Genomic DNA, 14,837 nt, shown 5'->3' with positions numbered 1-14,837 from the left:
ACATCCGATAAAAGCAACGAAAATGGCAAAACAATTGCCCTCCGGATACACTAACCGACCTCTTGAAATCCAGGATAGAGAGGCAATTTCGTACAAATTACAGGCTCCAACCGGCCTTTTTATACTGGTGTTTCCAGGTGATTAAAGTTTACCACTGCTACTAAATAGTGGTGTCGAAGTTCGAGAACAACGATAAAAAATGACAGCGAGATTCCATTCAACTAAGCACTCGATCGGAGACGAGTTTTTCTCATCCCATGTGTTGCGCTACTTGCGCTGTACACCGCTGTAATGCCACAAGCTGCAGACGAGAAGAAAGAACCTTCGCAAATATATTATAATTCACTTTGCATAAGGATATGGGACGGTACCTTTCAACAGTTTTCATCCGACGTGCGTCTGTGGTTTTCGGGATTAGTATGGTGTGAGCAGCATAGAACGTGGGAGGTTAAAAGCCTTTTTCATAAGCTGTACTGAAAACTTCCAATAAGGCAGGTGCTAAGGTAGGCATAAACGTTTCAAACAGTTCACTCTTAGACCGTTAGGGCCAGGGGACTTCTGGCCCTGTAGTGAACAAATGGCCGACTTGACTTCATCTAAAGTAATGGATTCCTCAATGGTTGTTCGCTGCTCATCCTCAAGACGAGGAAAATCTTCTTTTATATGACTGAAATCAGGCGCACTGTTCGAGTTATTACTACAACTAAAAATCCACGCTCAATAGGTAAAGAAGGCACCCAGAATACCAGGCGTGTCAGTGTACCTATATCTACCGCAACGAATTTCATAAACCTATTTAGAAAGAGTAGCTTGCCTTTCATCACTAAAAGCACGGCGAGATAGAAACATGTGGGTACTTAAGATATGCGTGCATTGCAAGTAATCATTCTTTCAGCTCCAGACATAGTACCAAATCAGATAGCATTCAGTTTCAGAAAGTATGACAGTCAGCAGGAAGAAACTTTCGTGTTTTAATTGCATACACTAATAATTCATGTCACGGTGTTTACCAGCTTGCTTCATTACGCGGGATTTGCGTCTCTTAAAGAAAATTTACGTCCTTGAGAATTTGCAAACATGATTTTCAGCAAGATAAACATTGGCTACTGCATTGCCTTGGTGTAATATTTTATTTTACCAATAAATTTGCTTTTGAAAGATGTGTGTAGATTTATGTTAAAAAGGAAGTATAATATCTCTCCAGATGAGTTCTTCGTGTTTTGTTTCTCAGCTCAGCCACAAAGTCTGCAGTAACAAGCCTGCCTGAGCTGAATCCCCGTGGTCTTACAATTAAAAAAATATATTTGTAGCCCTAAAGAACTGCATAACAGCCAACTGCATAACTGTTTTGTGGTTTGGATTCTCATGGTATTAACAGAGGCATCAACCTCTTACGACCAGCATGCGTACAAGACGTCTCCAGGTAATTATTAGCCTAAAAGGCAAACTGAATTATGAATCAGCTGAACTAATCATTATTTTGTTAATTCTTTGCACACAGAAGGTAGGAATCACAATGCTTGAAAAAAAAAGCTCAAGTTTAATTATGTGTAGTTGCTTTTTTCACTTGTACAAATGTTATATGATTCATAACAGCTTTACTGATTTTATTTGTGAAATTTCCAGACTAAGGAAACGACGAAACAACACGCTTCATTCAACTATTAAAGCAGGGCAAGACGAGAGCAACCAGGTGCAGATTCATTAAGGCATATCATTGGTCTAGTTGGCTTGCATTCATTATGCTTAAACAAAGCAAACATGGAGCCCTGTCCACTCCTCGATGAAACGCAATAACTTCATCAGGTGTATTAACTGGTACAATGAGTAGATATGTTATTGCTGTCAATTTTTTTTATTTCATTCATTGTTGCTGTTATAAAGATTTAATGCTGGTATCTATTATCCTACGCAGCTTTATTTTACCCAAATGCTAGCCAGGTGTTATGCGTTCCACAATATTTTGAGCACTATTTAACTGCAGTGCATGTCTTTGTCCCACACATTCCAGATTGGCATTCTTTTTGTTTTACTTTAGCCAGGTGAGCCACACTGCCCTGAGCCTTAGGAAGATGTTCCAGAACTATGTCACGAAAATTTGAAGGAGGTATGATGACTGCGTTCGACAGTTGTAGATATTTGACCAAATGCAGATCGCTTCCATGACAGTGTTAACAATGCACTTTCCTTGTCGCAGGTTGGAACGATGACATCAATTCACCAGGAAGAATCATTTACCGAGCCCCATGTTTTTCTTAGCTTTACTGACAGCAACACTGCATGCACACAGATTTCATGTAAAATTGTGTCAACCGTATTTATTCAAACCGAACCTTGTACAACACAAAATACCGCATCGGGACCAGATAACAAGAGTGTTTATTTCTGTGGAGCTCAGACCGTACAGTCAGATGAAAATGCCCTGGTAAGCTTGTGCTCGGTGACATTATCAGTCTTTTCATTGCTAGCTAGCATCCTACCTGACACCAGAACGGTGTATGAATTGTCGAAAGCTGACAGACTCACCATTTTCCTAATAAAACTGAAAACTGGAATGACCTACACAGCACTAGGAGCCTTGTTTGGTGTACACCGCAGGACTGCAGCCAGGTGTTTTCTGTGCATTCTTGAGACACTGTAAACCAAAACACGAACTTGGATCGAGTGGCATCACAGGCATGACGTGCTTTCAACAATGCCCGAGTGCTTTAAGTTACACTATCCCAAATGCAGAGTTGTGATTGACTGTACCGAAATCCCAGCAGAGCGCCCTGCATCAGTAGAGTTACAAAACTTGATGTACTCAAATTATAAGGGAACGTATATTGCCAAATTTCTTATCGGAATTGCTCCAACTGGCCTCGTAACTTTGTGTCTAAGGTATACGGCGGAAGAGCAACGGATACATTCATCACAGTTGATTCAGGCTTGCTTACACAATTGGAGCCGGAAGATGTCCTGCTTGCCAACCTTTAAAGGCATCCCTGAAGTACGTGCTGATGCGGCAGTAGCAGATGTTATCCTGGTGATGCCACCATCTGCTAGTGGCGGAAACTTTACCGTAGAGGAAATGTCTGAGATCTACAACATTGCAAGTGTTCGCATACATGTAGAGACAACGATCCAGAGAGTGAAGAATTCTAATATCATCAATGTCCGGCTTCCAGTTGAGCTACATGATCGCATTGACCAAAATATGCATGTGACGCGTCCTGGCAAACTTGCACAATGGCATCTTAAAACAATATGAGTAATCCTTTTTTCGCATACAGTGATTCCACATACCACATTTTTTGTACATTTGGTGCACTACACAAATATTTAGTATCACAGAACTGCCATGAAATATGAAAATGATAACTGGTTTGACTAGCTGGTGCATTTGGAAAACAAATATCACAGTTTTCAATGGAGCACGTATAATACTGACCAAATAAAAAAAAAAGCTGCAAAATTTGGTATTTCTGAAACAGCATGAATCACATCACCGAAAATGACATCAAGATATTGTTCCTAAGTAGATGTAATTTTATTTTTTTCTGAATTGTCATGCTAAAAGTATGTACAGATATGTTAAAAACACATTTTTTTTATTTTAGTTATTGATTTCTGATGCCTAATTTCATTTAATCACTAATCTGGGCAACAAGTGTGTAGAGTAGAATCTCTCAAGCTTGAGCACAATTTGGCTCAAAACGCTGTTGCAACGTGCAACGGTTACGACCATTTGTTCCTTGGGGGTGTAGATTACAAGCTGGCACACCTGGAGGCCAAGAACGTAAAGAGCTAGCTGTATCTGATTATAGTACTGATGTGACTCTAAGTTTGCAAATGCCATCCGATGAAAGGGTGTATGCAAGGCATTTACCTTCAAGTAAGCCTTCTTTGCCACTTCTTTTAGATAATGGGCACTTAATCTCAAGCAGATCAGTTAAGCCATAATCGTCTTCGATTAGCCTATCTTGGCTGCACGCTAGCCACGGCTGATCTTCTTTGAGTACAAAGCTTACAGTGTGCACTTGTTTGTTATAGTAGTACTTGTACCATTCCCTGGCAGCCGGCTCAAGCTTTACTCCGTACAACATTGCCTGCGTCGTGACGCGCTTTTGTGAAAGTAGCTTTTCTACTACTTCCTCTGGAAATCTCCTTGCTCTAAGTATTTTGTGCGCAGCCGTTGAGGTTATCCGACAAGACCTGCGAAAGAAAGCCAGTAGCTGAATTATGCGTCTTACAGTGATAAAACAGTATCTTGTTTCTAGCTGTGATAACTAAAGAAAGTGTTTTGACTAATAGATGAGATAAAAGATGCCTACCTTGCAGCATGCCACTCTTTCGTTCTTTGTGCTGTGTACTGAACCGGGCTGTATACATTAGTCTTGTAAAAATACTTAACCGGGCCACTTAGGTTGCTGCTGTGGTTGAAGTCGTCACAATACAGCAGATAATCTTTGGCCCAAGTGTAATCTTTGGAGGGAGTCTGTGAAAAGAATAAAAAGGTATTTTTGTCCCGCCAAGCTGCACTTGACTTTCTCGCCGAAGCCTGCCTGCTGTGTCTCAACACTTGTTTCGCCCCTCTCATCTCGCCTTCTTTTTGCAGCAAGCATGGTCACCATAGAGCAGTTTATGAAGCCATACTTATCTAGCACATACATGGGATCAACACCACCCTGGGCTGAAGCATCTGAAAAATGTTTTGATTTGTATTTAAACCGCAATTATTGGCAGGTGAAGTTCAAATTTTTTTTTCTCATGCACTCGGACAGGCATCACACATTTTGCGACACGTTTTTCCATTTTAGAGCCATATTTTGCAAATATATTTAAATACCACACATCGCATTTACTTGGAAAATGCTGACTGAATAAAATGCAAGGTCTTTTTTTCTGCAATAAAAATTGTAGGAACATGCACCGTAGCCCCTCAAAGCTCATGTTCTCGAAGAAGTAATATGAGCAGCACAAAGTTTAACATTTTGCACCAAAATCGCTACGCGACTGCATCATTTCAGGTGTTGTGTTGATGGACGCTCGAACCTGCGTACGCATACCGCGAAGCCCCTCTCTCGCCAAGCTATCTGAACGAGTACGAGAGGCTTTGCGACGCTCTCAAAATTAAGCGGGTAGCACCTACACATCCAATCGAAGATAGATACTGTGCAGTGCTCTGTCCGGACAGAAGAAATTTAAAAAAAAATGCGCCGTGCCAACGTATAGTTGAATCTAAACAGAGAAATAAACTTGAATTTTTAAACTCCTCGCAAACTAGCAAAGAATAGTTTCACATTATTAAGTTTGAAGCCGCGTTCTTCTAATTCAGCCATAAAATATTTCCTGTGCGCATGAGGCAATTGTATACTGTCGAGTGGTTCTCATTCTGGAAGCCCGTTCCAGTAGTTGTGCTCATTCAGTGTTACCGTATCGCAAGTGATGAGGTTACGTACCATCGTTCCGCGAACTCAGCCTTTTTTCTTTGGGGTAAATCTTCTTTGTAGGTACCCCCAACTTCGACTGCCGCTTGTGCATGATGCTGTTACCTCTGTGTCCACAGCGAATGCGAGCGCCGCAGCATGCTTGCAGCGGCCGTCCACGCCGGCTTGGCAGAAACATTTTGCCCCATTGATGTTCCTTGACAAGTCCAACTGAATGCAGGTGACAATACGGCATGTAAAATCGGTTTTATGTACTACGACGGTTACCCAAAGAAATGAAGTTGCACTTACTTCTAGGTCCACATCGTAGCTCGGCGCATTGAGCTTCGTCTGAGGGATACATTTGCAAAATATATGTGCATCCTCTGCTTGGCACTCCCGTATGTCGTATATGTGGCTAGCCTGGTAAAGGCGCTGCCCTTTGTCCAGGTTACCAGATCTGAGAAACTCTGTGCGGTTTTTTAGGCTTTGAAACCCACACACTGGAGGACAACGGGTAACGCCATTCCGAAAGCGCCAAACGCAACCCGCTCCGCAGACTCGGCGACTCGGCACACGGCCGGTCTCGAGGGAGAGGGCGCGCGCTCTTTCTTACGGCCTTCTCAATCGCTGCCGGAACAATGGGAACTTTTCTCCTTGAGCTACGCTCTCCGCCACCGCAAGGGGCGCGACCTGCTCACTGTTCGCTCCGCGTCTGCTTCAGCGGCGGCGGGTGGTTTTTGCCTGGTTTCGTGTTGTCGCTCGCGAGTTTCGTGGTGAGTGCAGCCCCGAAATTAAAGAGCACAGAAGGTAGATGCTGCATCGGCATGTCGTCAACGTACCACACGTGAACGGATATAAAAACACTGTCGTTCAGCAAACGTTCGACAAGCATGGCATACATTGCGGCACGGTAGCTACTTATGTTCATTTTAATCCGAATTTTTCCCAAGCCTGTACACGAATGGGAACAAAAAGAAAACTGAATGAGCAGTGATCACATCGAAGCTTCTTCAAGGCTAACATGACAGCAACTCGTCTGCAACAGCAAAACCGTCTTTCAGCGCTACATGCGAAACCATTCATGTAGCACCGAAGATGAAAATAATTTCATAAAAATGTAATGTAAATTGCAAAATGCTTGCATGATATAAAGTATTAGTATAACAGTCAAAGTAAACTTTTTAGGGTTGAGTTTTAAGTGTTATTACAATTCATATACTTGGCAATGTGTGGTATTATAAACATTATTTTAATTTTGCAAATAAACATTGTTTTAATTGACTTTTTACATGATATTATGCTTAATATGAAAACAAAAAATGGTTGATATTCATGACACCACTTGTGCTCGAAGTGGTAAAAAAAAGGCCAATAAATGATGAAGGTGATACTCGATGCAGTGACTTACAAATGAGTTCACCTGCTATATCGAAAGTATGCAAGAAACTTCTAAAGCTTTAAAGAAGGACACTCTCACTGAAGACTCATTTCAAGCCTTATATAGCGACCCATTGAGGCTCTCTTCGGGAAAGTAAGGTTAATGTGCGGAAGGGAATGACAAATGCCAGATGCGAGGGCCGTAACAGCTAGCGGCACATGACTACATGACTACATTGCCAAGACGGACGTTTCATCTGAGAGCAAAATCAAGGCACGGAAGGAAGTGATCGCATCTCCTACCATCCCATTTTCCACTGTCACATATTCCAGTTCACCTTACGTCGCTGGATATATCGTTTAGTTAATCAACTTCGGGTCTTACGCTTGCGCTATTTTTCTTGAAACTAGCGAAAGAAGCAGCCCCATGTAGTACGCTCTTCTACGAGGACAATGTTCTAGTGGACTGCATTATCCGAAACCAGAGCTTGTTGCCCTATTGGACAAACCTTTTTTTTTCGAAGAAGCTGCCGTGCACCTACTACACACAAATGTTCTCGAAGTACTTAAGATCCTGATTCAGTCAGCATTTCAGAACTCAACACTGAGTTGCCAGAAAGGAATTGACAACAGCTATATGTTATTAGGTCCGTTTCTTTGATGTTTGAAAAATTTCTCAGAATTCTTCTTCTCAATTAATTATACCAGGAAAGTGACAGAGAAGACCGAAAGGCCAACTCCTTATGTGCACAAGCCGTGCAGGAAGATTTTGAGCCTGAATTTTCTAGACACAGGTCGCATTTTGATGAATTGATGAATATATAGTGCAATGTGTAACTTTGAAGGAAAAGTTTTTTATTGTTTGCTGCTCTTTTCGATTCTGCTTAACTGTTTATGCTTATTTCATTGATTAAATGTAGTCGCGAGACTACATATACATCTTCGGTCTTTCAACCGACTGATACGTTTTGAACGAAGCTAGAACAGCCCAGTCCACTAGACAAGTGAAATTTTTACTATATGAGTAAATTTTTGTTATTTACTCTGAATCTGAGACGCGCCATGAATTTTTGCCGGTGCCTCTTCTGATCTAAACGAAAACGGTAGCGGTTGACAGAATCTCCACCCAACAGTTCACCATGCACTCACGTCAGGTTGCGCTACACCTGCTTAAAACATTCAAAGGCAGATTGCACAGCGTGGTAAATTTATTTTTGTACAAAACTTAGAGGTAAAAAATGTTGAAGTGTACCCGAAGCTTCATTCGACCGTGCACGGCCGCACTGAAGAAGGAGCGCGCGCGTGAGCGGATTGTTGACTGTATTTTATTTCTCGTACACGATAAATGTTCGATGTTGATGACGGACTTTGTATAAACCATAAGGGGCGAAATGTCAGGACCTGCCAGTTGCAACTGACGCGGGCGAAGCTAAAAGCGAGCGCGCGTTTCCCTTGCGGGTGAACGGCTGTAGCGGAGGAGCAGCAGTGGGGCGGTGGCGACCCCACCGAGGCGCGGCGGGCGGTTGAAACAGACCCCATTGGAGAGGCCGTAAGAGAAGAGAAGCGCTCTCTCCCTCGAGACCGGCCGTGCTCGGCATTCCACTGTTTTGCATATTGCCACGGGCGGCGCTGTTCGCTGAAGAAACGGTGGCGCCATACAACGGGCGCCCGGTCCGTATAATCGAATGTTTTTGACCGGGATAGATTTCGTATAGACACAGCCCTACAGGTGAAAGTGAAGCGTGAATATCTTTTATATCGCAGTAGTTTCTGAGAAGCCATCAAAAGCTCCATTGGACTAGAAACGCCATATTTAGAGCAAGGTAGAGAGGCTAGGTTTTTTCTGGCCTTGTGATTCGGGCCTTTTCCTTTCTATTTTGCTCCGAGGAGCTCTGACGCCTGTCTAATGTTGACGGCCCCGTATGATCATTGTTCTTTGTGTCCATTGCGTCCTACGACGTGCTGGACTACTGCACATAACGCACAGATACGTTTGTGTAAGGTCTCGCCGTGATTGGAGAGACCTTGGGGCCAGCTGACCTTGCGGATCCCACAGCCTCTTTCTGGCTTGGTGGAGAAGCCCTAGCTATATTCACCTCGGGCGTAGAGGTTTCCCCCTGAGGTGTTCCATGCGTGACCTAGGTAGGTTCTGAAGACTGTTGTGACGCCACCCCCTTTTGAGTCACAACAGAATAAGTTAGATTCTGAGTCGATTGGAGTTTATTACATGCTTCCCTGTAAGGTAAGTTCTCTTTGACTTTGAATGTTATATAATTGTCTCGTTTCGAGGTTGAACAGGTGCGTGAGTAAACAGCGCGACTGCCCTCACTATTGATGCAAAGAGGTGTTTCAGCTGGACAGTTATCTGATTAGTGTTCGTGGGAGGCACACATTACGCATGTAAGTTGGCCTCGGCAAATCTGCGAGCCGTGGCCATACGTTTGGAACTTGAAACAGCGACGCGGGTCAGATATGTACGGTTTCATTTTTATATTTGTGTACCCTAACTCCACAGCTTTGAGCAGTGTGCTCGATTCGAAGCTAAGGGCTATGTGCCTGGTTGATATGTACTTGTTGTCACGTCTGATGTTCAATTTGGACACATTTATGACATTTTGTTCTCTAAGTCCTTCGAGGAGTTCTTCACCTAGCTACTTTAAGTCGTCATCTGAAATGACTCCCCTCACCATCTTTAAAGGGCGGTGTTTGGTTATATTTACTGGGCATTCCCCAAAGCTGCTCCCTGCTGGGAGTTTTTCGTGCTAGTGATGGTACATCATTTACAAGAGAAGGTCGCCATTCGGAAGCATTTTGACATTGTATCTGTTATGTCACAGTGCTGTGTCATAGTGCGATCCACACACATCACAAGCGTGAAGTTTTCTTTCTATCTCGCAATGTCCCCTTTCCATATCCTCTCCTGGATTATATATAACCACCCTCTGTTTCAATAAACGCCGTCTCTTACCTTCCTCGTTCCCAAGCGTGTACGTGCGTTCCGTTCTTGTTGTGGCCTATCGGCCGCGGCTATGCTACAGTGGCGACGAGCCAAAACGACACCCACGCCGTCAAGACTGACCCAGACACTCCGGCCTTGAAGACAGCCCTACCAGCGACTTCAATGGCCTACCAGATGCTCCCGAAATTCGACGAAAGCACAGATAAGTGGAAGCCGTACTTAATTAAAGTGGAGGCGTAATTCGAAGCAATTGGCATTGCTGAGTCTAGTAAGAAGAGGACACTTCTTGTGGCGGCACTGAGCACGCAGACTATTCAAATCCTTGCCGGAAGGGTGGCTCCCCGGGCGCCGAACTGTTTGCGTTATGACGAAGTTTTCAAAGCCTTGAATGAATACTACGGCCCTAAACGGAACGAGATTTCGGAGAGCTACAAATTCTTCGGTCGTTGTCAACTAGAAGGAGAATCCATTCAGGCGTTCCTCGTCGAAATCCTCCGCATAGGACACAACTGCAACTTCGGCAGTTGCCTTGACAAGGTGATCCGCGACAGAATTGTGTGCGGTGTACGCTCCAGTGCAGTACGGAAACAACTCCTGGCAAAGAAAGAGTTCAATCTAGCGGAAGCAAGGTATATGGCGGAAGCCGAAGCGATAGCAATAGCTGCTGAAGCCGCGGAAAACGATGCGCAAGAAATTTCGCCAGATACTCACGACCGGCTTTATTCAGATACTTCACCACTATTGAAAATGCAAGCACGACGCCGACCAACACCGAGAGAAAGCGCCGAAAATGCAGCTCGGCAATGTGGCAGATGTGGAAGCTTGAAACATGAAGCTAACCGCTGCAGCTGGGCCAAATCGCGCTGTTATCACTGTGGTCAACGTGGACATCTCGCAAAAATGTGTCCCAGTCGCCGCGACAAGCAACACGGGGCTGCTGCACCTGCGCCTCACGGCCAAACATTATCAGTGCAAGAAACCACATCGGAAGATGACAATCAAAATGCTCATATCTGGACTTCGCTGTCGGCGCGAACAAAGTGTCTCGAGCCACCAATTCGCCGCACATTCAATTGGGGCTTTATAGAACTGGTGATGGAAGTAGACACAGGATCACCAGTATGTGTCATAGCGCGACACGTTTTTGATAAGCATTGCAAACACTTGCAAGAATTGAAGCCTTCACATCTGAAACTTTCGTGCTACACTGGAAGGCTGCCTGTGTTAGGCGAGCTTCAGCTAGCTGTTACGCACCAAGATGTGTCAGTTGAATGCACACTCATAGTACTACACTGCACTGGGCCAAGCCTGTGCGGGCGAGACTTGTTAACCTCGCTGGATCGGGCTGGAGTTCTGGTACTGCAAATCGGTAAAAGAGAAGCGCCGGTGGCGGAAGAATCCATCAGCCACATCAATACCTTACGCAGTAACTACGAGGAAGTCTTCTCGGAGGAATTGGGCCTGATGAAGGGACCCCCAGCCAGCTTGGTGCTGAGGATGGTGCGGTTAGCAAGTTTTTCAAGGCTAGACCGCTTCCGTACGCGCTCCGGGACAGAGTGGCAAAAGAGTTGGATCGGCTAGTGACGCTAAGCATAACATCGCCCGTAAAATATTCGAACTGGGCGACCCCCATTGTACCAGTGCTTAAACAAGATAGCATAATTCGGATTTGCTGGGATTTTAAGACCACCTTGAATCAGGCTTGTGCACTTGAGCAGTATCCCCTTCAGGTGATTGAAGACCTGTTCGCGTCGTTGAGCGGTGGTAAATTTTTAGTACACTTGACCTGAAAGATGTCTACAACCAGGTGCCACTAGACCAAGCTTCACGCAAGCTGTGTGTGATTAACACGCACAAAGGGGTCTTCTGTTACAACAGGCTGCCGCTCGGCATTTCATCTGCTCCTGCTATATTTCAAAGGAAGACGGATACCATTCTAGCGGGCTTACCTAGAGTGCAGGCATACTTAGATGACGTGTTGGTGTCTTAAAAGGCAGCAGACAACGGATCTCGGCTGAAAACAGTGTTGCAGCGATTTCGAGAGCACGGGGTGAAGCTGCGATACGACAACTGCAATCTCAGCCAGCTATCGGTTTCTTATCTGGGACACCGTATCGATCGTCTCGGTCTTCACCCGACAGAAAACAACGTGGAAGCTATCATGAGAGCACCAAGCTCTCGTAACGTGAGCGAGCTGCGTTCTTTTGTCGGAATGCTAACATTTTATGCAAGATTTCTGCCGAACTTGTCCACCATGTTGTCCCCATTATATCAGTTACTAGAAATGAATACGCGATGGCTGTGCAACCACCCCCAGCAAACTCAGTTCGTCAAGTCCAAACAGTGTCTCAAGGATGCTGTAGTGCTTGCCCATTTTGACCCGTTAAAGGAGCTGAAACTAGAGTGCGACGCTTCCCCACACGGCATTGGCGCAGTACTGTTTCACACAGTAGGTGACGTCAACAGACCGATTGGATTCCGTTCAAGGACTCTCAAGAAATCTGAGCGGAATTACTCACAGCTGGAGCGTGAGGCGCTGGCCCCAGTTCTTGGGGTAACGAGATTCAGAGACTATCTGTTGGGCCGTGAATTCACCTTGGTTACAGACCAACAGCCTCTCCTCGGATTGCTAAGGCCCGACACCCTCTATGGCTGCAGCCCGCATTCAGCGTTGGGCACTCTATCTCGGAGGATATTGTTATAAACTTCAGTACACTCCCGGAAGGCAACTGTTGAACTCGGACGCCCTCAGCAGGCTTCCGCTGCAATCACTCGGTCCTAGCATGGAGCCCCAAGAGCCGCAAGAGTACGTGTTGTCTTTGGACAGCCTGGACGAAGGCACAGTCACGACACAAGTGCTGAAAGACCTTACAGCCATCGACTCGACTCTAGATCTCGTCAAGCATTACGTGCTATAAGGTTGGCCAAGAAGCTCGAAAGGCCTTGAGCCGTGCCTAGCGGCATTTTTTCACCGCCGACTTGAGTTCTCTCTGGCATATGGGTTAATTTATTGGGGCCGTCGAGTGGTTATACCTGTCGGTGCGCGAAAACGATTGCTGCAACTGCTGCATGAAACCCACCAAGGATCTTCGCCGATGAAATCTATTGCACGATCGTTGTTTTCGTGGCCAGGCGTAGACCGATAAACTTAGGAAATTGCATCGACAACTTGGCCATGCCGCCAGCCGTTCCACCAGCAAGCTGACCACAAACGTTTGAAAAATGGTCACGCATCCATGTGGATTTTGCCGGGCTGATAGAAGGCAAGATGGTGCTTGTGCTAATCGATTCCCACACCAAATGGATAGAAGCGCTCCCTCTGAAGCAAGCAACTACGACAGCTATAATGCACTGTTTGCGGGACATCTTCAGCCGATTTGGAGTGCCTAGAACGATAGTTTCCGATAACGGAACACAATTCACTAGTCGTGAATTCGCAAAATTTTGTCAAGAAGAACCTGTCGCACGTTAGGACCACCCCCTTCCACCCGCAGTCTAAAGGGGCTACCGAAAGAGCTGTCCGAACGGTGAAAGATGATCTCCGGAAGTTGGGGGCAGGCAGATTAGAGCTCAAACTTTTGCGCCTACTGCTCAATTACAGAAAGACGCCCCAGAAGAGCTAGACGCGTCTCCATCAGAGATGCGTCTAGGATACCAGATTAGATCGCGCCTAGATACCTGTTTCCCGAAGGGTAGCGGAGACGCACCATTGGATAGCCAGGAGTGGCTGCCCCAACTAAAGAGTCGTGCAGGTTCGCAATTATGGAACAGGAGACAAATGGATACCAGGTGTTGTGACATCTACGTCTGGGCCAGAATGGTTACAGTAGAAACGCCTGGAGCGATTGTCCGGCGACACGTGGACCAGGTACGGCTTCGGCCTACAGAAACACAGTCAACCGACACTGCGGCAGACGCGCGCCTGGGCGGTGCTACATTCAGGGCAGAGGAATCCGCATCACAGCTGGATGCGAGACTCCAAGAATCTGCTTCGTCGCCTGCAGTTGGGAATCATCATGCTGACGGCGCCTTCCAGTCACTTCCGTCATCCGGGGCAGTAGTGCCCAGCGAACTCGCTCAAGTCCTACGACGCTCGACACGGACGAGGAAACCAGCTGACCGATTTTAGGAGGAAGAAGTGCTGTGTCACAGTGCTGTGTCATAGTGCGATCCACACACTGCACAAGCGTGAAGTTTTCTTTCTATCTCGCCATGTCCCCTTTCCATTCTCTCTCTCCCTTGGATTATATATAACCACCCTCTGTTTCAATAAACGCCGGGTATTATCTGCCTCGTTCCCAAGCGTGTACGTGCGTTCCGTTCTTGCCGTGGCCTATCGGCCGCGGCTATGCTACAGTATCCTTGACCTATTGCTTCAGTCATAGTTTTAGTCACAATGAAAGGAGAAATTTGTCTACCTGTTCTTCCAGGGTCATCGCTGTGGACCACGTGGAAGCATAGGAAACGTTTCTTATTTTTCAAACATAACTTTGCGGTTTCATCGGTCCGCCTACATTTTCGTAAGTGATCATTGGAGAGCAAAAAAGAAGCCAAAAGGTAAGTTTGGGGCTCGTCGGTGGTGGCGGCCACCGACCACGGAGCCCAAAGAAGGGATGGGACCGGAACTTGCAAAGCACTCCTGCCCACGCCAGCTGTACTCCTCGACAATAACCAAATATGGCATAACGAAGGGTGATTTGCTACACACGGGTAACCCTAGCCGCCAGCAAAAGAAGGAAACAACAACAACCGATACGCTTAGGATAGCTTAGGCTACGCGCTGAGCAGCGGCTGTGCTCTCCTTAGTTGGTCTTCTGGTCGCGCGCTCCTAGCCTTATATACAGCACACACACCTCTTCGCAAAACCGACGGATAGAGTGATGTGCAGTAGGCGTCGGCTGTTATTATGACGTCACTTCGCTGGCACCCGAGGAGTGCGCGGCGAAGCGCCATTGCGACAGCCCTTCCAACACACGAGCTGCTGTCTCTGACGTACGGCGGCTCCTCGCGCATGCGAAACTTGGCCCACGATCTGCCACGCGAAATGGCTCGACGACTAACGAACTGTTGTTTTCGCTACAATACTGCCG

General features: G+C 45.9%; 1 pseudogene; it reads left to right on the top strand.

Annotated features, from left to right (window-relative positions):
* Positions 1-9,774: 9,774 nt before the first annotated feature.
* LOC146179649 (uncharacterized) lies at positions 9,775-12,757 on the top strand (annotated as a pseudogene).
* The last annotated feature ends 2,080 nt before the right edge of the window (positions 12,758-14,837 follow it).

Source organism: Amblyomma maculatum, chromosome 9 (genome assembly GCF_055883805.1).
Source record: "Amblyomma maculatum isolate TAMU_Amacu chromosome 9, ASM5588380v1, whole genome shotgun sequence".
In the NCBI taxonomy this organism is placed as follows: domain Eukaryota; kingdom Metazoa; phylum Arthropoda; class Arachnida; order Ixodida; family Ixodidae; genus Amblyomma; species Amblyomma maculatum.
The sequence above is the reverse complement of the archived record's forward strand: the minus strand, read 5'-3'. Positions and strand labels throughout refer to the sequence as shown.